The 21,605-nt window shown below is 41.3% G+C and overlaps 1 long non-coding RNA gene across 4 annotated transcripts in view; it reads right to left on the bottom strand.

The window, feature by feature from the left end:
- LOC123603661 overlaps nt 1–21,605 on the bottom strand; it is a 148,875-nt gene that overhangs the window by 110,780 nt on the left and 16,490 nt on the right. For all 4 annotated transcript variants that reach the window (XR_006714970.1, XR_006714967.1, XR_006714969.1 and 1 more), the window contains exon 2: nt 19,389–19,427. This is a non-coding gene — a long non-coding RNA (uncharacterized LOC123603661). The remainder of the gene's footprint in view (nt 1–19,388; nt 19,428–21,605) is intronic.

The raw sequence follows: 21,605 nt of genomic DNA, 5'->3' as shown, positions 1-21,605 counted from the left end.
TACCCATGATGGGGGAGAACAGTTGTCCTATTCTTTTTCTAGGACCTTCTTTCATTCAGTCATGAAACACTTACGGAACCCTTACAGTGTACAAGACTGGAGACTCAAAGGTGAATATGATAAGATCTTTGCCTGGATGAGCTCACAATCGAGGGCAGAGATACACCTCTACCAGAAATGGTGATACAGAGAGATAAGGCAGATAGAAGTTCAAAGGACACATGGACGAAGAAGTGAACAGTTTGTCAGGGGGCAACTAATTGCTTCATACAGAAATCAACCAGGCAGAGAAGGGGAAAAGGAAACAGAGGAAACACATGTGAAAGAACATGAGGGTGTAAACAAACATTGCTTTGACGTCCCTTCTCCTATCTGGCGCCATTGAGGCCGAGGGTGGGGTTTTCATTGGGGTGGATCAGACCCATGAGTCAATAACAGGTGTCATGTTCTGGGTTGTGGCAGCAGGTGGCCAAAGTTTAAGCCTGAGTAGATGGGGGTTCAATCTGGGTTGCCAAATTCGAAACCCTAAAAGGGAAATAAGAGCAGGACTTAATGATTAAGAGCCTGGGCTCTGAAGCCAGACTGGGTTCAAATCCCAGCTCTGCCACTTCATAGTAAGTAACCTAATCCCTGTGTGCCTTAGTTTCCCCATCCATCATTGAAGTGGGTGGGTTTTGTGGAGATGAAATGAGGTAACATACATAAAACACTAGAAGCAGTCCCTGGCACCTAACAAGTACTCAATACATGCACTCTATTATTATTTAGTGTATGGAACCCATATGGGGCACAGCAACCAGGGGAACTGATGAACAAGGAGTGTCATGGGGAGCAGAAGGGAGAGGCAGGAGTCACGCAAGCCTGGAGGAATTCTAGCCCTGAGTGCAAAAACCCACGGAAGGTTATTATGCCATTATAGCTGACCTGCTTCAGCATGCAGCTTTCTGAAGTCACACTCCTTTTAATATTTGCTAGTGGTTTCCAGTGCTCCATTTATCTCCATATTATGCATAGCAATTCCACTCTCGGCCTAGCCCTCACCCACCACAACATATCCTGGGAGAACTTTACCTTTTAGACCCAAAGAAATGATCAAAGTCTTTTCCTGAACAAGGTCCACAGCCTCCAAGTAATAGATGATATCCCTTTTCTGGTACACAACAGTGGCTGCAAATAGTACTACTCTTTCAAATAACATCTGTTTTCCTTATAACTACATCTGCACTGTGTGAGACTCAAAGGAGAAAGGAGTTTTGCACAAGGATAAACCCAGTGGGCTGTTCCTAGCTACCATCTTACTTTTTCAGCCCTCCTTTCCTTTCAAAGCATTTTCTCCTCTGGGCTCCCATGGACAATACCTCACTTGCCATTTTTTTCTCAGATCCTTCTTTGTGACCTCTGAATGCTGGCCACGTCTTTCTGTCCTCTCTCTCTACACTCATTCCCTGGGTGATCTTAACTAATCCTGTGGCTTTAAAATAGCTATCTATAGACTTACTGTGGTGGTCATTTCACAATATACACAAATATTGAATCATTATGTTGTGTATTTGAAATGAGTAAATACTGTGTGTCAATTACACCTCATTAAAAGAATAAAGTAATCTTCTATGCATTGATTGCTTCTTGCAGTAGCCTCCAAGATGGCCCCAATGATTCCCACCTCCTGGTACTCCTGTCCCTGTATACAGTCCCCTCCAACAATGAATAGAGTAGACCTACTGAAGAAGTGATCGTGTGTGATTTCCAAGGCTAGGCCACAAAAAGCATTTCAATTCTGGCTGGGTCTCTTGGATTATTCACTCTGGGGGAAGTCAGCTGGACTTAAAGTTATATTGGGGGCGGCGGGGGGGCGGGGAGAAGCTACTGAAAAAAAAAAAAAATCAGTGATATCACAAAATTGCCCACATAAGCGCCAATGGCTAGGATCTCATGGAATAGTCATCAAGTCCAAAATAGCAGTCCTATTCTGGTAATATTTCAGAATATTCTACAGTCTTCAGTTGGCAAAGGGTGCATTAGGTTTATTATTTAAGTTCACTCTGCCCCATTCTCACTGCTAAGAAGTGCAATTAGCACAGCATCCTTATCACAAGATTCCAGCCCTCATTCACAAGACCACAAGCCCTAATTCAACACAGATGTAAAAGGACCTTTTGGACTCAGCAATTAATGAATTGCAGAAGTGAGAGGTCTGTCTTTAAGGAAAATAAAGGGAAAATAGCTTACAAGACAAAACCCAAGTACAAGATCTGACAACAAAAGACAAGCATATTGTTCATGATCATTTTAAAATCTAAAACTTCGCCAATTAAAATGTTTACTTTTTATATCCTTTTGTTGTATGTATAGGCTACAGAAAGATCTGGAAAGTATTGTATATACTAATGTATATTAGTATATTGTATGTATATATGCATATTGTTACAGTGGTTATCTTCTAGAAATTACCAAGGACTCAGAAGACAATTATATTTTTTCTTATGTACATTTCTTAAAATGCTTAACAAAGAGCATGTATAACTCTGATAATTAGGGAAAACAATAACTTTTAGTTATCCAGAACAAATAGGTTTGCAAGTAGGTCACCGTAGAAGGGAACCATCTAGAAAACAACCCTGGGTTGCCAAAGTAGTCAATTCTTTTAGGCTTTGTAAGAGTGCCACCTACTGGAATCTCAGGAACTGAACTTTTAAAAAACTAACACTGCTTTTCAAGCCCCTTGAGGTATGTTTGATACTAGAAAGTTTACTTTTCAAAAAAGAGAGAGGGGCACACGGGTGGTGCAGCTGGTTAAGCACCCAACTCTTGATCTCAGCTCAGGTCATGGTCTCACAGTTCGTGAGTTCAAGTCCTGCATCAGGCTCTGCAGTTAGGTTGCAGAACCTGCTTGGGGTTCTGTCTCTACTTCTCTCTGACCCTCCCCCACTTGTGCTCTCTCTCTCTCCCTCTCAAAATAAATAAACTTAAAAACATTTTTTTAGTAAATAAATAAAACATAAAAAAGAGATAAAGAAAAGAAAAAAAAGGCAAACTATCAACTTAATAAATGAAAACATTCTTATTTAAATAACAAATGGCATTAATTTCCAGAAAGTCCACCAGTAAGGAGGCAAGTTGTCTTAAGGCATAAAGAAGAAAGCTAGTAATTATTCAGAGTTTAGACAACTAGAGAGACAATCTGAACTACTCAAGCTTTTAAAAACATACTCAAACATCAACTGAAAATTTATTCACATAGCTGAGAAAGTGACTTTTTATAGGCTAGTGAATGTTTAAGTTCTGGGACTGGATCTAAGATTTAAATAACATTTAACATTAGTATCATAAACTCAAAATCAAACTGAAAAATATTAATGTCCTAACTGACTCTTCATCCTATGCTGCTTCCCTGGCTGAACCTGGCTGGTCAGATTATATACATTTCAGTTGTCAGCTTGGAACGTGCATCCTAAAGTTATATATATACAAGAAGTTTCTGCTGAGAAAAATATATCCATTTTGGAATATTTCATTTATTTGTCAATACCATGGGATTTTTTTAAAAAAAAGTCATTAGAGCTGCAGTTTTATATTTCAAATGAACAGAGCTGCAAATACAACTTTTTTTTTTAACCGGTTGAAGTATAATTTTTCATTTTTTAAACAATGATCAACTGGTACATTTATGTATGTGAGACACCACATATTCATTTATTTGTGTATTCATTCATTCATCCAGTATTTATTCAGCACCAACTATATGTAAGTCTATACATATTCTACTGAAAATAACCAGCTATGGGGGCACCTGGGTGGCCTAGTCAGCTAAGCATCGATTCTTGATTTCAGCTCAAGCCATGATCTCACAGTTCACGAGATCAAGCACCACATCAGTCTCCACCTAAAAGGGCAGAGACTGCTTGGGATTCTCTCCCTCCCTCACTCTCTGCCCCTCCCCCACTTATGTGTATGCACATAATTAATTAATTAATTAATTAAAAAAAAAGAAACAAGCTTTTATGGATGTAAATACATGAAGATAAATACATGATAGTTTCATACATTATTCTCCTTTGTTGCATTGGTGCAAATAGAATAAGACAAGTTGTTGTCATTTTTCATTGGCAAGTGTCCTTTCTCCAGACACAGTAAATTTGATTATTTAACAAAAGTGTGAGGAGGCTTCATCAATTCCTTTTGGAAGATATGTTACGTCTTCATTCATTTTTAGGAGTTTTTGAAGTTTTTAAGAGGGGCAACTCATACTGTTCAAAAGGTATTTTCAGGGCATTTTTTTTAAGACTGTATTTTTAAGTAATCTTTACACCCAACATGAAGCTCTAAGTCACAACCTCGAGATCAAGAGTTGCACAGTCTACTGACTGAGCCAGCCAGGCACCACAGCATATTTTTTTTAATTAGGATACTTTTAAATATTTAATTACATTTTACATTACATTTTTCGTTATATAAAAGTACCTCCAAGGTACTTTAAGATGTTTTCACTGGGCACCCATTTTATACAACTTCATGTGCCGATTCTGGAAGGACAGGGTAAGTTTACTGTTAAACTTCCCTATCTTATCTAATAAGTAACTGAGTAGGCTGATAAATAATAAGGTAAATTTTCATCATGGTTTTTTAAAAAACAAACAAACACATACAATCAGCATCCAATCAAGAGATAATCCTGGAACCAAGACTACAGAATTAGATCCAGACTAACAGAGGATTCATTATCAGTAGTGCTACAGATAAAGCAGAACAATGAAGTCTAGTTTCCCCGGTCTCACTGGTCAGAGGCTGGGGGTGAGGAAAAGTCATCCGAGGAGGGCGGGGAGAAAGGTGGGAGAAGCTGGTTCAGTCCCCAGAGGAGTCTTCAGTGGTAGACCTCCTTCCCCTATGGGACTCAGGAAGGTGTTTTGACAGCTTGTAGGGCTGGAAGGAGCAGGAACTGAGTGCTAACCAGTGGGAAGATGAGAACTGCTCTAGGGGAAGGAAGGTCTCAGCAGGGAGGGGAGCCCAATGAACATTTTAGTCATCATTATCATCATCATCTGTCACCTCCGGGGTACACAGTGAAAAGCTGCATGACAGAGGAAATCATCGCTGATGAGATAAAGGACAATATAATACTGTAATTCCCCCGACACAAAGCTAAAGGGACAGATTACACAATTCTCTCCCGATTTGTCCAGATGGAGGTTGTTTGGCTGCATTTTCCAAAGGTCTGGCATCCGGGAAACCTAGTCACATACAACTAAGTTCCAAAAACACATGATATGCACCATAAAACACTTGCTACATAAACATACACCCAAACGTTTTATATCGTCACTTCTCTGTTCAGAATGCGTGTGGGTCATTTATGTTTGGTTGAGACAAAAGAATCACTAAATAAGGGTCATTTTAATGAATTTATACATTTGCATCAAAATGTACTTTGCCTAAACAAGCCAAGAGAAGTTATTCCATCAGTGTTGGTGTAAAACCCCTTCTGTTGTAACTTCTTAACTAGGTTGAGCTCCGTGTCTCCTGAGTCCACCGGTTTATTTATTCATTAAACAAATATTCTGAGCACATCCTAGCTGAATCAGACATTTTACTCCTAAATATCTATGATCTAGTTTCTTTCCTGCATCCCCACCACCACCACCACCCCGTCCAGGCCACTGCCCATCGCCCCCTCGCCTAAAAACCATACAGCTTCCACTTGCTTCCACCTCCTTCCACTGTTCACCCCGCCACGGCTAGGGAGGGACTGTTTTGGAAACACAAACCTCACCTTATCACCCTGTTGCTTAACACCCCTTAGGCTTCCTATAGTCCTTGGAATAAAGACCAAAATCCAGCAAGGTCTGGCCTGGCCCCCTTTCTCTTCTCTCAAATTGTGTGCCTCCCCCTGCCTTTCCTTTACACTTCACCTCCCTTACTGGCCTAGTTTAGCTTTTCTACACCCTGCTCCTTCCCACAGGCTCTCCCTCTTTGCCTAGAATGTGCTTCCTCTCCATTTCAGCCTGGCTAACTCCTACTCACCTGTCAGGTTTGAATTCAGAGGTCACCTCTGAAAAATCTTGATTAGTCTCTCCCCTCCCCCTCCCCCCACCAATCACATCAGGTTCTCCCATTACATACTCTCATAGTATACTGTAGTCTTCTTATGTATTAATTTCGACAACTACTGAATTAATGCCTGCTTCTCCCACTGTAAAGTCTCTAAGGTCTCTATTGTTTTGCCTTCCACTATAGCCCTGGTGTCCAGCCCACTACATAAAACAGCCCACTGTGTAGGAGAAAAATCAGTATTTGCTGAATCTGTGTGAATGGAATTGTGTACAGTGCCAAACTACTCAATTAAAGCTGAAACAACATTATTGTCATATCCCCAGGGCTTAGCATAGGGCTACCACATAAGAGGTACTCAATAAACATTCGTTGCATGAATATTGAAAAGGGTTGATATATTTCTTCTATTACTTTATTGAAACATTCAACGTATTTTACTCTATTTATTAACTCTAAAATTCTCCAGCACTTATCTTTGGAAAGGCAGACTAAACAGACCCAAATTTATCAATGTACAGCAGCTAAGCAGAGTCCATCACATAGGAGGCATTAAAAGGATGCTCTGCAGGATTATTTACAATAGCCAGGATACAGAAGCAATCCAGTGTCCATCAACAGATGAATGCACAAAGATGTGGTGTGTATGTGTGTGTGTGTGTGTGTGTGTGTGTGTGTGTGATGGAATATTAGTCAGCCATAAAAAAAGAATCTTGCAATCTGCAACATCCCCTCTAGGATGGACGCAGAGGGTAGAGGGCATAATGCTAAATGAAATAAGTCTGCCAGAGAAAAACAAATACTGTACGATTTCACCCATATTTGGAATTTAAGAAACAAACAAGCAAACAAAGAAAAAGGAAACAAACAAAAAAAACAGACTCAAATACAGAGAACAATCTAGTGGTTCCCAGAGGGGAGATGGATAGGATAATGGGTGAAATAGATAAAGAGGATTATCTTGATGAGCACTGAGAAATGTACAGAATTGTTGAATCATTATATTGTATACCTGAAACTAAGAGAACACTGTATATTAATTATACATACATACATACATAATAGGATGCTTTGAATAGATTTAATTTAAATCTATTCATTTTGGTTGCTTTATTTTTTTTTTAAATGTGTAAGTCACATGGAAATGAATTTCACTTACTCCTTAAATCTTACTTAAATAATTATGATATCAGGGACTAAAACACCATTAAAATGTTGTTTGCATTTTACTGAGAATTTTGTTGAATTAAATTAATATTTCCAGAGAACCTTTAAGATACTTGACACTTTGTGGAAACGTAACTTTTTTATCTAAAATGCACAAATTCTCACTTGGTAATTTCACAAGGCCTATTTATATCAATCATATTGCTCAACAGACAGTATCTAATGACTCAGTAGAAAGTGATCTTCAGTTTCAATAAAGCAGTCCTTTAATTAATGATGCTTTTTTTTTTTTTAACGAAATTAACCTGAGGACTTTTTCCCATATATCTTAAGAGTCCCAGGAGCTGTTTTCACAAAATAGAGTACCTCGGTTTCTATGAAGTCTTTATAAGTAGAAACAAAACAAAACAAAACAAAACTGTGTCCATTAAAATTCACTTACAGAAGTAGCCTCAGACTTCTTATTCATCAGTAGAGTGTGCTTTATAAACAGGCAATCAATTCACTACGGATACAAAACTGAGTTAACTTAAAGCAATTATGGAAGACAGATTAGCTTTCCATGAAAAAACTGAGACTAAAACCTTAATACTCCCGGCAGTCTAGACCAAAACAGAATGTGTTCCTCCTTCATTAATCAAGGTGCTTTATCTAAAGTAGATTTTTTCCCTCAATCAAATATTTACTGGGCATTACAGAAGTAGCTGTGAGCAAACATAGACATATATGCAAATAACATTACCTTGAGGTATAAAGACACCTGCCTAGACCAGAAAGAAAATGCAGATGAGGTGCTACAGAAGTTTGGTGGAGGAAGAGAATACATTGGGCTGGAGCACGAGGACCAGGGCCACTCTTACAGCACAAAAAGCATTTGGGCAGAGACTTGATGGACATATAAAATCTCAATGTATGGTGTTAAATGGAAGTGGGTAGGCAGAACAGAACCAAAGAACATGGAATGCTTTCTTGGAATGCTTTCCCACAAGATTAAGTGACCTTCTTCTGAGAACCCTATATTCTTTGACCGTGGTGGTCTGAGCTTTGTTTATAGAAGATGAGTTTGCCTGTCTGATTCCTGTTCAAAGGCAGGGTCGTGTATTATTGGCCATCCAGAAATACATTCCCAGCACTTAATATAGCATCTCACAGAATGTAGGTATACCAAATACATGTTGGTTGAAGTGATGTTTAGAAACATCGCATTCAGGGGGCGCCTGGGTGGCTCAGTTGGTTAAGTGTCCAACTCTTGGTTTCGGCTCCGGTTATGATCTCATGGTTTGTGAGTTTGAGCCCCACATCAGGCTCTGCACTGACAGCATGGAGCCTGCTTAGGATTCTCTCTTTCTCCCTCTCTCACTGCCCTCCCCAACTCGTGCTCTCTCTCAAAATAAATAAACTTTAAAAAGGAAAATAAAATAAAATAAAATAAAATAAAATAAAATAAAATAAAATAAAATGAAACATCACATTCAGTTTATACATTGTCAAGATGTCGAAAAATTCAGGGGAAAAGACTGGCTGAAATCCAATGAAAACTATTAGCCAAGCCCATCATTTGGCACAGTTTAAAATAAAAAATATGTTGACTGAATTTTTCATTTTGGCATCAATTATGCTGTCACACAAGTATGGCTCTAGTTTATGAGTCACTCAAAATTCTTTAAGCTGGGAATAATAATACAGTGTATTTTAATCACTATATTACAGAAGTGAGGCCATAGGAAAACAAAGTCAACAATACTGCAAAGTGCCCACTGATCAATTTTTGTTAGGAAGGATGTCCCAGTCAGGAGTGCTATAACAGCAACACCTAACAATTGAACAACCCAGAAGAAAAAATATGAATTGTCAGGGAAATTCTGCTTCGAGTGAAATAAAAATCTAATGCGTATTATTAGGTTTTGCAATAGCTCATGTTGTAATACCGAATTGTGATTTTAACTGAAGGAGGAAGATAATTATAGCTTAGGAGCCAACTAGCTAATCAACACCATAATCAGAAATGTCTAAAGTGACAAACCTTGGCCCCACACCCAAGAGGGTGAACCCAAAATGTAAGTGAAACAAGTTTCCATTACAAATATGTTGTACAAATATGTACAAATATGCTCAATACCTGAGCCATCTTGAAACCCAGGTGGGGGACAGGGGGAGGTGAGGGTGTTATATTACTAATGACTAATTACTAAATTTAAATAATTTCTATATTTAATAGGTAAACAAGAAATTCTGTGCTGGATTCTATCTCTGGAAGCACTATTATGCTGGAGACTGATGCAATGGAATAAAACACAGCATGCATTCCTTAAAAAAATAATCCTTTAACTAACACTAGACACCAAAAAAAAAAACAGAAGAAGTTTGATCAGTCCTACAGATTTAGAAGTGATTCAAGTAATGGCAACCTAGATGATAATGGAAATGAAAACCATGTCCTTCAAGGAGCAATTGAATGAACGGTGACGACTCAGCTTAGAAAATAAAAGATTTAGGAGGGTAGAGTAACACTCTTCAAATATCCAAGAGACTCCAAAGGTAAGCTCTATGTTGGCAGAGGGCAAGCTATATTCTCTGTGGCAGACTTCAGGTCAACATAATGAGAGAGTTTTTAGTAGTTAGGGCAGCTCAGAAATGGAATGCCCGGTGAGATAATGAGCTACACTTCACTAGAAACATTTGAGTAGAGATGGGAGATCTTTGATTAAGGGAGTTCTGCTTGGTGTTGAGTATCATTAACAAGAGAAGCAAGAAGGAAACTAACATTTTTGAGTACCTACCATTTGCAAGACACTTTGCACATGTCATCTACATTGGCAGTCTCAAACTTGCAAATTGTATGTTATTTCTCAGATGAGGACGCTAAGGCCCAGAGATGTTAAGTAACTCGTCACACACCCAGTAAGAGGCAAAGTGAGGGGGCGCCTGGGTGGTGCAGTCGGTTAAGCGTCCGACTTCAGCCAGGTCGCGATCTCGCGGTCCGCGGGTTCGAGCCCCGCGTCGGGCTCTGGGCTGATGGCTCAGAGCCTGGAGCCTGTTTCCGATTCTGTGTCTCCCTCTCTCTCTGCCCCTCCCCCGTTCATGCTGTGTCTCTCTCTGTCCCAAAAATAAATAAACGTTGGAAAAAAAAAAAAAAAAAGAGGCAAAGTGAGGACTTGAACTCTGGGAAAAACATCTAAGGTCCCTCACAAATTCTGTCCTGGTTGACACCTTGATGGTGAATGTGACAGTGGTCTAGATAATTCCATTCTGATAATTCCTGTCCATCTATCTAGTCTGGTATTATTTCCATCAGAGTATCTAGAGACTTCTGGTCAGAGAACATATTAGCTTTCCCCCATGACGTCAAACTCAAAAACTAAGCCACCTCTTAGATCCTTTCCAGGTGAATTCTGGAATTTGATGACCAGAATGCTGAAGAGCTCATCTAAACTAGAAAGGGCAGAGTTTCAGCTCACATGGATCTAATCTAGGTGACTGATTGTGGCTTCTTGGATTAAGGTCATTAATAAGAGTTCCAAAGCCAGTGCAGGTTCAGCAGGAAGGAGTGTTGTTTTCGATTAGTAATGTCTGCCATGGCTATAGGACAGAAGAGCGGCAGCAAGAATATTTTGTGTCTATCATCTCTAATCTACACATTTCCTAAGCCTTTTTCTATTTTTCATCATAAATTCTTGAGTGGATACAAGCTCCATGTTATTTTACCAACTGTTGAAAGTAATGTTTCCTGCTATTATTCCTAAAACCACTAGTGGAGGGTTCAGGAATACATAATGAGGCAGACAGAGGCCACCCGCAAGACTGATTATCAAAGAGCTTCCTTAAAAATATAAATTAGAACTACGGAAAGCTTACCGTCGTCCAGAATCTGTTCCTTTCAGCCTTTCATGTCCAGAAACTGGACTTCACCAGTATAGTCAGAGGTAACGTGGAATTTCATGAAGACTTACGACAACTGAATTCGCACAATACTAATGTACAGATTAGAATGCCAGACAATTAGGCAACAATAAGCAACATGCCTTTCCAGGTGTTCAAGGCCTCTTTCAGAACACTCACTTTCCTGCTATAGGTATACTTGACAGGGTGAAACAGGAATTAGGAAATTGCTGCGTAAGCTCAGAGCTCAAGAAGTTAATAGAAGACTTGAGGGACATTTCCTCTGGATCTCACTGAGGCCAGGTAAGATATCTCTGCTACTCATTAGGCAACTCCCCTATAGTGGCTGTATTGACTGTGTGCCCAAATTCAGCACTGCTCTCCCTAAGTTGAGGCCAAAAGAACCTTCTTTGAATCCCCCTTTTATATTTCCTGCTGACCACACTCTTAACCCAATTGTTGGCCCTGGGAAATATATATTTTGGTTTTATTAGTTCAGTTAGGAAGGCAACTATATTCCCTTTTCTCCCAAGTTCATGGGGATACTTCGCTGTCACATCCATATTTACAGCTGTGACTACCTCTTTCAAGTATCAAAGGGCAACCCCTTGGTTCACTGTACATAAGAATGAAGCCTTATCATTTTAAAAGTACAAAGGAGAATGATACCTTCCAGGCTCCGTGCACATTTGCCACAGTGACTCTTCCAAAACATAGAATTTTTTCTGTCATGTTTTTAATGATACCACAGATCTGTTCTTTAAAAGTTCTTGGTGATGAGGTTTAAATTAATCATCCAACAGGTCATTTCCTATACCAATGAGGCTGCCCTGTTTCTTGGATCACTATTTCTTTTTTTAATTTTTTTAATGTTTATTTTTGAGAGAGAGAGAGACAGAGCATGAGCAGGGAAAGGGGAAAGGACAGAAAGCGAGGGAGACACAGAATCCGAAGCAGGCTCCAGGCTCTGACCTGTCAGCACAGAGCCCAACGTGGGGCTCGAACTCACAAACCGTGAGATCATGACCTGAGCTGAAGTTGGACACAGCCGACTGAGCCACCCAGGCACCCCCTTCTTGGATCACTATTCTTTCTTTCTTTCATTAAGTGTTTTATTTTAATTCTAGTAGAGTTAACATACAATGTTCTATGAGTTTCAGGTGTACAATACAGTGATTCAACAGGATCGCTATTATTTCCTTTTTTAAAAAAGTTTATTTTGAGAGAGAGAGAGAGAGAGCACACGTGAGAGAGCGCACACAGGGAGGGGCAGAGAGAGAGAGGGACAGAGAGAGGATCCCAAGCAGGCTCCGCACTGACGTCAAAGAGCCTGACACGAGGCTTGACCTCATGAACCATGAGATCATGACCTGAGCTGAAATCAAGAGTCAAATCAGACGCTTAACCAACTGAGCCACCCAGGTGCCCTCGATCACTATTATTTCTGACTACTCGTTCCTTCCAGATACCTAAGTGCTACTTCACTTCTTGGTTCCCTGAGCGTTCTCCTTTTCTTGCTTTCCAAGAAGCCCTAAAGAGTTACAAAATTCTACTTGCTCCTGTTTTCAAGTGCATTCCACACCCAATAATCTTCAGTCCACCCTCGCTTCCTCCCTCACCACTCTTTTGTCTTCTATGCCCACTCGGGATGCTGCAGCAATACAAGACACAGATGGCTTTGTTCCATCTCTACCTTTTCTTCAGTAATGACGGGCAGTCTGGCTCTGGGCCCTGAATTGTCCAGGAAATCCTTGCTTTCAGATCTCTAAGGATCTTGTGGCAATATCATGGACATTGTTCTAGCCCTCATTTTCCCTGGAGATTTTCAAACTCAAGACATGGAAAAACCTTTGGGAGGTTCTAGAAACTCCACCAGGTGAATCATTTGTGCTTCAATCCATGCTGTGATTTCCTGGGGTTTCCTCACCATTCAGCCTTAACCTTTTGCTCTTCTCTCCCTTAAAAAACTCAGTTGTTCTCATGGCTTCAACAATCACCCCAATATGGATGCTACCTGGCTTTGTGCACTCTCCTCAATTCTTCTCTTAATTTCTGTTGTAAAGGAAATTAACATTTTCCTTTAATTTGAGCACAGGGTCATGTTATATAATCAACAAACTATAGGGGCGCTTGGGTGGCTCAGTCGGTTAAGCGGCCGACTTCAGCTCAGGTCATGATCTCACGGTCCGTGAGTTTGAGCCCTGTGTTGGGCTCTGTGCTGACAGCTCAGAGCCTGGAGCCTGTTTCGGATTCTGTGTCTCCCTCTCTCTGACCCTCCCCTGTTCATGCTCTGTCTCTCTCTGTCTCAAAAATAAACAAACAAACAAACTATAAAGACTGAGAATATGTATGTATTTTAGTTAGGAACTTTGAGAGAACTCACTTCCCAGTACTTATATGGTCTCTTCAGAATCCCAAACAGCCAAATTGAAAAGAGACTTTGCAGTCCTAATCCTACTTGACATCTCTGAACTACTGAAATCCTCCATGTTGTTGACCACTCCACCTTCTTGAAATTCTCCTCTCCCTTGGCTTTCTTGAAACTTCTGTGTTCTAGTTCTCTCCTTTTTGAGTGTTACCTTTCAACCTCTTCTGTTTCTCCTTAAATATTACAGTTTCTCAAGGCTTTATCCTTGGTCCTCATCTCTACGGATTCTATGAAATCTCATCCAGTTTCATGACTGCTCTTTTGCCAATAACTTCCAAACCTAGCCACAGTTTCTGAATCCCAGACCCACACTGAAACTGCCCTTGAAGTATCTGTACCTGGATGTTGACAGGCGCTTCACCCCTAATCCTCCCTATCCTGAGCTCATTATCTTTCCCACAAGACCTGCTCCTCCTTTGCATTCCCACATCAGCTAATGGCACGTCTCAAAGTCCAAAACTGGAAACCTTCTGCCATTTGACACTCCCTCCTTCTCCTTCCTCACCCCAAAACTAAGCAATAATCAAATGCAACCATTTCTATCTTCTATCTTCCCATTCTTTCCACCCCACTGCTACTTTCTTGAAGCTCTCATCGTCTCTTCCCCTTCCCCCAGACTCTTGCAAATCCTCCTATCTCCTCTCCCTGCCTCCGGTTTCCCTGTGATCCATCTAGTACACGGACAACAATGTTATCGTTCTTAAAATTAGGATCATGTTCATCCCCTGCGCAGCAACCTTTGTTGGTCCACCCCCTGACTATGGGACCAAGTCCAAATTCCTTAGCATGGTATTAAAGGCCCTTCCCCAACTGATTTCCAATCTTATCTCTTGGAAATCACTCATACAAACTTTATGCCCCAGCCAAACCAAACGTTTCAGTTCTTCAAATAGGTCATGCATATTTACACCTCCTGTATACCCACTCGTCCCTCCACCTTGAAATTCTCCCCCCACTCATTTTTTTATAAGTGGCATCTCCCTCTATCCTAAGGGGATTGGCTTCTCTTCCTTGGTGCTTCATATGCTGTACATAAATCTGTATTATTAGAATCATCCTATTTTGTAATTATTTGTGTCTTATCCCCTGCCCTCTGCCTCCCAAGATATGGTTTCTTTGAGAGCAAGGACCACATCTTACTTACCTTTGCATTTCAGAACCCCATACTTCTGGTATATAATATATATTCAGTGAATAACTTGCACAAAAATGGAGAAATCAGAGCCAAAGTGCCTGACCCTTCCCCACAGAAGGTGAAGGGAAAGGCCTAGAGACAAAAAACAAAACAAAACAAAACAACACCTCTTTACCTTCTTTTCTGCTTCAGCTGATCTAACGGTCAGTTGTACTAACTGAAAGAATACAAAAAAGTCCTTTCTGCAGAATTTTTATCACTACAAAGCCTGAAATTCCACTTAGGTAAAAGGTACATTTTTTTAATGTAAATAGTTTTGGTGAACGCCTCTCCACTCCTACCCACCTTTGTCAGTAAGTCACACCTTAGATGAATGAGACTAACCAGATGGTTATCCAACTGGTACCTATTCCCACAGCAGAGTTGAAAGTCTCAAAGCAAAGGAGGCCAAAACAGGGGAACGGAGCACGTCAAGGGAGGGCCAAGGAAGCTGGGGTGTGGCTCTACCATGCTAGGGAGCACGGACACACAGCATCTGGAGGGGGACGGCTGCCGGGAGGAAGTGGGCAGCAAAACCGAGATCCAAATTCAGTGATGGGAACTTTGGTAGGGACTTGTTCTTCTGGTCCTCCCCAGAGATGGGGGAAACACCCTCTCTCACACTCGGCAAAAGCAGCCCCACCTCTGAGGCAGGCTTGGCTTTTCAGGAGAAGAACTCACCTTCCATTGTTACTTCACTCCTGCTAACCCTTGTAACTCACCGAAGTATTGTTCCCACCTACTGCCCCCATTATCCTGCCTTTCATCTAGCGAGGAGGCGAGGAAGACAGGGGTGAGCCAGTTTCTGCAGTCCCAAAACATCTTCTATTATCTGAGAACTTCTCTTTCTTCCTACCTTGCTTGGGGCATCAAGCAGGGTTTCTAAGAGGAAGACTGGAAGAAAGAAGCCAGAGTGCTTCCACAGAACAAACATAATGTGTATCCAGGAATGTTTTCAGTCCTGTGAAACCTGGATCAACAGACCTTAAAGAAACTAAAAGCCAAGAGCTGTCTGTGAGGATGCCCCACTCATACTGAATGTGACTTTTGTGGGGGCCTCCGTAAACTAGCCCTCCAAAGCACCCCGGTTCCTATCTTCCAAGCTCTGTTCCCTGCTCTCCTTTGATTCTACAGTAATGTTTTTTTTTTTTTTATCTTGCGAGAGAAAGAGAGAAAGAGAGAGAGAGAGAGAGAGAGAAACAGTGAGCAGGGGAGGGGCAGAGAGAGAATCCCAAGCAGGCTCTGCTCCACGTCAGCAGAGAGCCTAACGCAGGGCTTGAACTCACAAACTGTGAGATTAGAACCTGAGCTGAAATCAAGAGTCAGAGGCTTAACTGACTGAGCCACCCAGGCACCCCGGTTTACTTTGATTCTAGAAGCCCTTGACACTCTTGCATTGAATTCCCCCGCTTAATGTGACCAGTCTGTTTCTGATCGCCATGCCTGCCTACACTGTGAACCCCACCTGGATCCTCCTGCACAGATGCTAACTCCATCCCCCACTCCCCACACTGTGTGCATACATCTCCCACTCCATACCAGTAAGCTCTGCTCTCCACCTAGCATTATGCTAAGTGTCAAGAAAGAAACATGAATCATGAATAATGTATGGTCTCTACCTTCAAAGAGCCTATACTTTGATAAGCGTGTATTTCATGGTATTGCAATTATTCACTTTCCCATTAACCTCCTGGAGGGCAAGGACTTTATATAAGCCTTACCAATCAGTAGAATCTGAGCAGGAAAGAGCTGGAACATGCGAATTGGGAAAAACTGAGGAGAAGCTAATACAAGGACTATTTGCAGAAGTGTGGACACGGCGTACAGAAACCAGTAGCTAATGGTTACTCCCATACCCACAGAGACAAAGGAAAGTGACTCAGAAAGAGAAAGTCCTATAAAGAGGGTCCCCTTGAAAGGAGTTGTGGCTTTTTATGAAAGGCCACACCCAACCAGTAGAGGCCAGGGGAATAAATACCTCAAACTCATTCTCCCCCCTCTCTTCCCCCCATTTACTGATTGGGTCCCCACTACGCCAACTAATGAAAGCCAGGGGGCAGCCATCCTTCTGGAGCAGGAGAGCAGGAGGAGAAAGGTGGCAAGTGGATCCGGAGGGGCAAATGGCTTTGTAGGGTCGGCACTCGGTCCACGTTTGCTAAATTCGATTATCACTACCACATATACGCAGACAATTTCTAGGTTCACTTTTCCCATTTTATTAGTTCTCAAGTAGCTACAGTCGTGTTTCAGTTGACAGTTTTCCTGATATGTGTAAGTGTTAACTCTCCCTCTCTGCTACAGAAATATATATACTAACATTAAAGAGACAATTGTCCTAAAAAAAAAAAAAAAAAAAAAAAAAAAGGCAATTGTCTTCAATCTAACTTCCCAATAATCAGTTCCACTCTGGACACCCTGATGAAGGCTGAGATTCTTCTGTCTTTCTGTGCATTTCCACACCCTCCATTCTGTGCACGTAAGTGTAACAAAATCATGGGCCCTCGGGGTCTGAGACGCTGACGCGGAGAAGGCCGAACAATCCCCATGCACTCTGGGGATGGGGTGCGATGAGGTGGAGATCATGGCACAAGGGAGTGGGGTGGCACAGAGCTGCCGCGTGCAGACATTTGGGATGCTGAGGACGGACAAGGAGATACGAAAAGAAGTGCCAGCAAGAAAGTCTGAAGGAGAGGTGACTTCCAGAAATTCAGAGCAGACTATGGGAGCAGAACTCTGAGAAATGGGCATGGAAGCAGGGAGAGTTCTGTGCACAGAGTAAGAACTAAGAAAGTTTGTGCCTTCTCTTCAGGCTATCTCCCCCCCCCCCCCCCCCCACTCCACACACACACATTCTGACAGATTAAATCACATGTTTGCTTCAAGGCTGCCCTTTTAAGTGTGAAACTGCTTTCAACAGATTTCTGCCCAAAATAACCTCTCTTCTCCTTACCAAGAACTGCAATTCCTATCACGGGAAACAATCTCTCACTTCACAATTGAAGAACAAGTTCAGAACGCATATGCTAGAGCACCTGGAACAGCACGGTAAATAGGGTGCTCTATTTCTCTTTTTGTAAATGAACACTATCATATCTCTTCCTTGGAAAAGGGAGTTAAAACACGAGAAAGCCCATGGCTTCCGATGAAGGGCAGAGAGATTTCAACCCAGAGAAGGGTGAAGAAGGAAGACAGTAAAGACGCCAATGACGAACACCAACAACTCCACAGTTGGGTGCAAAGGCACCCATAAGCAGTCTGAGATGTGTGTGGGTATCCAAAATCAATGCATGCTCAGAAGCTGGACTTAGGAGGAACTCAGATCCAGAGGCATGCATGATATCTGTCAAAAACCTAAGGCCCATAACTGTCTCATGAGCATCCCTGGCACATACTTGAGCATTCAGTAAGTATGCCTTAAGTGAATGTGTGACAGAAGTACGGTTATGAGTTTTAAAGACCACTCTGGACTAAAGTGAGGGAGCAGGGGGAAGAAGAGGGTAAGGGAGAGAACGAGCATTTATTGAGTGACTACTGTGTACCAGGCTCTAATACTTGTTTCTCATTTGCTTTCCCAACATCTTCTGGAAGGTGTACAGATGAGGAAACTGAGACTCAAAGAAGATAAGTAACTTTTATCCAGGCTGGAAAACAGTGAACCAGGACTCAAACACCCATCTGTCTGACTCCAAAGCATATACACTACTCCACACAGACTCCCTGGAAAGAGACTGGTAGTTGGCTTGCAAAGCTACACCAAAAAGAGAGAAACCTGAGCTAGGCTCAAGAGCATGGGAATGATAGAAAATATAGGGTCAGAGGGAAACAAAGATTTTTCTGCGAGATGCATGCCTGCAGAGTTTCAATAAAAAATGACCATTCATCATGGTTCAAAACGCAGGGTCATGAAATGATCTGTTTTTCCCACCCTCACATAGTTTCCTGTCATATGTAGCCAACTCCCTGGGAGGCACCACTTGCACCTATATGGCCCATCAATTTCTAAATTAAGGAGTAGAGGGGCGCCTGGGTGGCTGTTGGTTAGTAAGCGTCCAACTTCGGCTCAGGTCATGATCTCACGGTTCAGGAGTTCGAGCCCTGTGTCGGGCTCTGTGCTGACAGCTCAGAGCCTGGAGCCTGCTTCAGATTCTGCGTCTCCCTCTCTCTCTGCCCCTCCCCCACTCACACTCTGTCTCTGTCTCTCTCAAAGTAAATAAGCATTAAAAAAACTTTTAACTAAGGGGTAGAGAGATTAAGCTGACCGCCCAAAAAACTATCTATTTTTTAAAAACTGCTCATAAAAGATGATGTAATGTGATAGTGTTACATAACATAAGGCTCTACGATGGTCTCCACAGTGCACTGACTGAGGCTATACTCTGACCTCAGACTTCTGTTACATTTGCACACAATGGCTTATTCCTCTGGGCTCTGACAGCATAGCCACAGTGGCTATGGGTCTGTTAAGGCCTCAGGGGAAGCTATGGCATTGTAGGGGGCTCAGAGAGTTAGGGGGCCTTCTGGTGTACTTTCTGGTGTTGGGGTTGGGAGGCTGGGTGCCGGAACAGGGTAGAGTAGCATGAGTGCCGGACCCAATGGGAGCCACGTAAAATGCTGGTAGCTCTGATGATGGTGGCCTTCTTTCAAGTAACACAAGGGAAAACGTGTGGAATTTAAACCACGGGCATGGTCTCCTACCTTGACAAGGTGCATCACCCGGAAAACACCAATGCTGACCTTGAATTAAAAATAAAAACATGGTATGAGAATTTTGGAAAAAAGAACATTGATGGTCAACCTCAAGACTATAGCAAATACTACACCACCATTGAGGACCTTAAAACTCAGATAAGTTGTCTTACGTATAAATAACTTTTCTTTCCTGGATAACATACATTATATCACATAAATTAATGCATTTAATTGAAACATAAAAATATCTGGGGGCACCTGGGTGGCTCAGTCAGTTAAGCGTCAGCCTTCAGCTCAGGTCACGATCCCACGGTTCACCAGTTCGAGCCCAACATCAGGCTCTGTGCTGACAGCTCAGATTCGGTCTCCCTCTCTATCTGCCCCTCCCCTACTTGTACTCTGTCTATCTCTGTCTCAAAAATAAACATTTAAAAAATTAAATAAATAAACATAAAAATATCTAATGTGCATAAAAATTAATATAAAATTGCCTGATGACACTCATTTGAAAGAGCATTTGACTTATTTTTCTGTATTTCAGAAGTTGTAAAAGAAAATATATTTAGCTGAAAAGTTCTATAACAATTCTAGAAAGGTTTGAACTTACTGTTTATATACTTGAGACAAATATAGTTATGATGGCATACACTTATAATTATTGAAACCTATGATGCATATAATCTTGACCTAACACTCTATATATTTTGTTGAATGATATGGTTCCTTTTCCTCTCTCAAAGGTCAACCCAATATTACTTTGGAAAAAGTCAACACTCTGCGTCAGATCAACAGTTCCAGGCTTACCGTGGATGACATCAAGCTCAAGTTAAGCCAAAAAACATATAAAGGACTGATTGTTAAGAAAATATTTTTGCCCATTCACATTAATTACATTTAACAAGCAATTACCACAAAATTTACAATATAATTCTTTCATATTATTACATAGCCCAATATAATGACCTCTTTTAAAACACTTAGATTACAATAAATAACAGTAATAGGCTACCTATCTGAAAACTCCCAGCTCTTGGAAATCTAACAGATGGCATAGGACCCTCAATTCATGGGTCAGAGACTCATTCTTACAAAAGTGCAAAAGGTCCCCAGTACTGCATTTGAAAGTGAGAATTTGGTTCCCTTCTTGGTCAAAGAGCAGAAGGTAGATTTTCAATCTTTTAAGACTTCAGGAACACCGGACCTACCATTTCCTGAACACCGAGGATGCGCTAGGCCCTGTGCTAAGCACTTTTGCACACATCGGTTCACTTAATCCTCACACTATTCCTATTTTAACAATGAGGAAACTAAGGTGTAGAGCAAATATTTGCCCCAAGGTGACAGCTAAAAGTGGTGGACGTGCAATGGGAACCCTGGTCTTTACTCCAGAGTTGTGCTCTTTACCCTCCACTATGTGGAATGTTCTAGTACCACTAGATGAGGAGAATTCCATTACTATCTAAGTTGTATTTGTTCTTCTAATTGTGCTTTGTCCACATACCACAATGGAGTTTCCCATTACCAGAGCGTTGAGGTGGATAGCATCAGCCTGAGAAGTTTTGGATGGGTTGTCCCCAAACAAGACTGATCTAGCGTTGAAAATGGAAACCTGATGGAGGAGCTGACTCACCTCCAAAAGAATCATGGAGGAGGCAAGGGTGGGGGGTCAGAGAGAGACTCATGAAGAATTAGGAATTGCATGAAATGTTAATCAAAAGCTTCAATATGTCAGCACTTGAAGATATGGTAGTGGTGGGTGTCATTATAAGATTCCATTTCATAAAACACAGGTAAAATAACACAGACTGTAAAGTCAAGGTGTCTATAAGATTCTTCACACCTTGTTCCCTCTGCCTAGCCCTCTGATTTCAGGAAGGCCAACAGGGGCCTGGGTCATGAGAGGGGTCCTCACTAAATATGATGCTTTCTAAGATCAGCATCATAAAGCATTGTGCTAGAAAGCACACTCACCTGGAAGCAAAAAAGAAAAATAAGGGTCAGCAATGCTAGGTGGTGGGAATATGGAATTTCTTACATTATTATTTGTAACTTTCTGATCTTAATTCTCAGTGTTTTTTCAATATTCTGGAAATGTCTCAAAATTTTAATGAAGACCACTGGCCTAAGAGTTAAAAGTCTTGGATTCAGGTTTGTGCTTTGTTCATCATGACTTTGATGAGTTGTTACTCTCTGAGTCTCAATTTTTTGCTAGTTAAAAAATAA

Source organism: Leopardus geoffroyi, chromosome E1 (assembly GCF_018350155.1).
Source record: "Leopardus geoffroyi isolate Oge1 chromosome E1, O.geoffroyi_Oge1_pat1.0, whole genome shotgun sequence".
NCBI lineage: Eukaryota > Metazoa > Chordata > Mammalia > Carnivora > Felidae > Leopardus > Leopardus geoffroyi.
The sequence above is the reverse complement of the archived record's forward strand: the minus strand, read 5'-3'. Positions and strand labels throughout refer to the sequence as shown.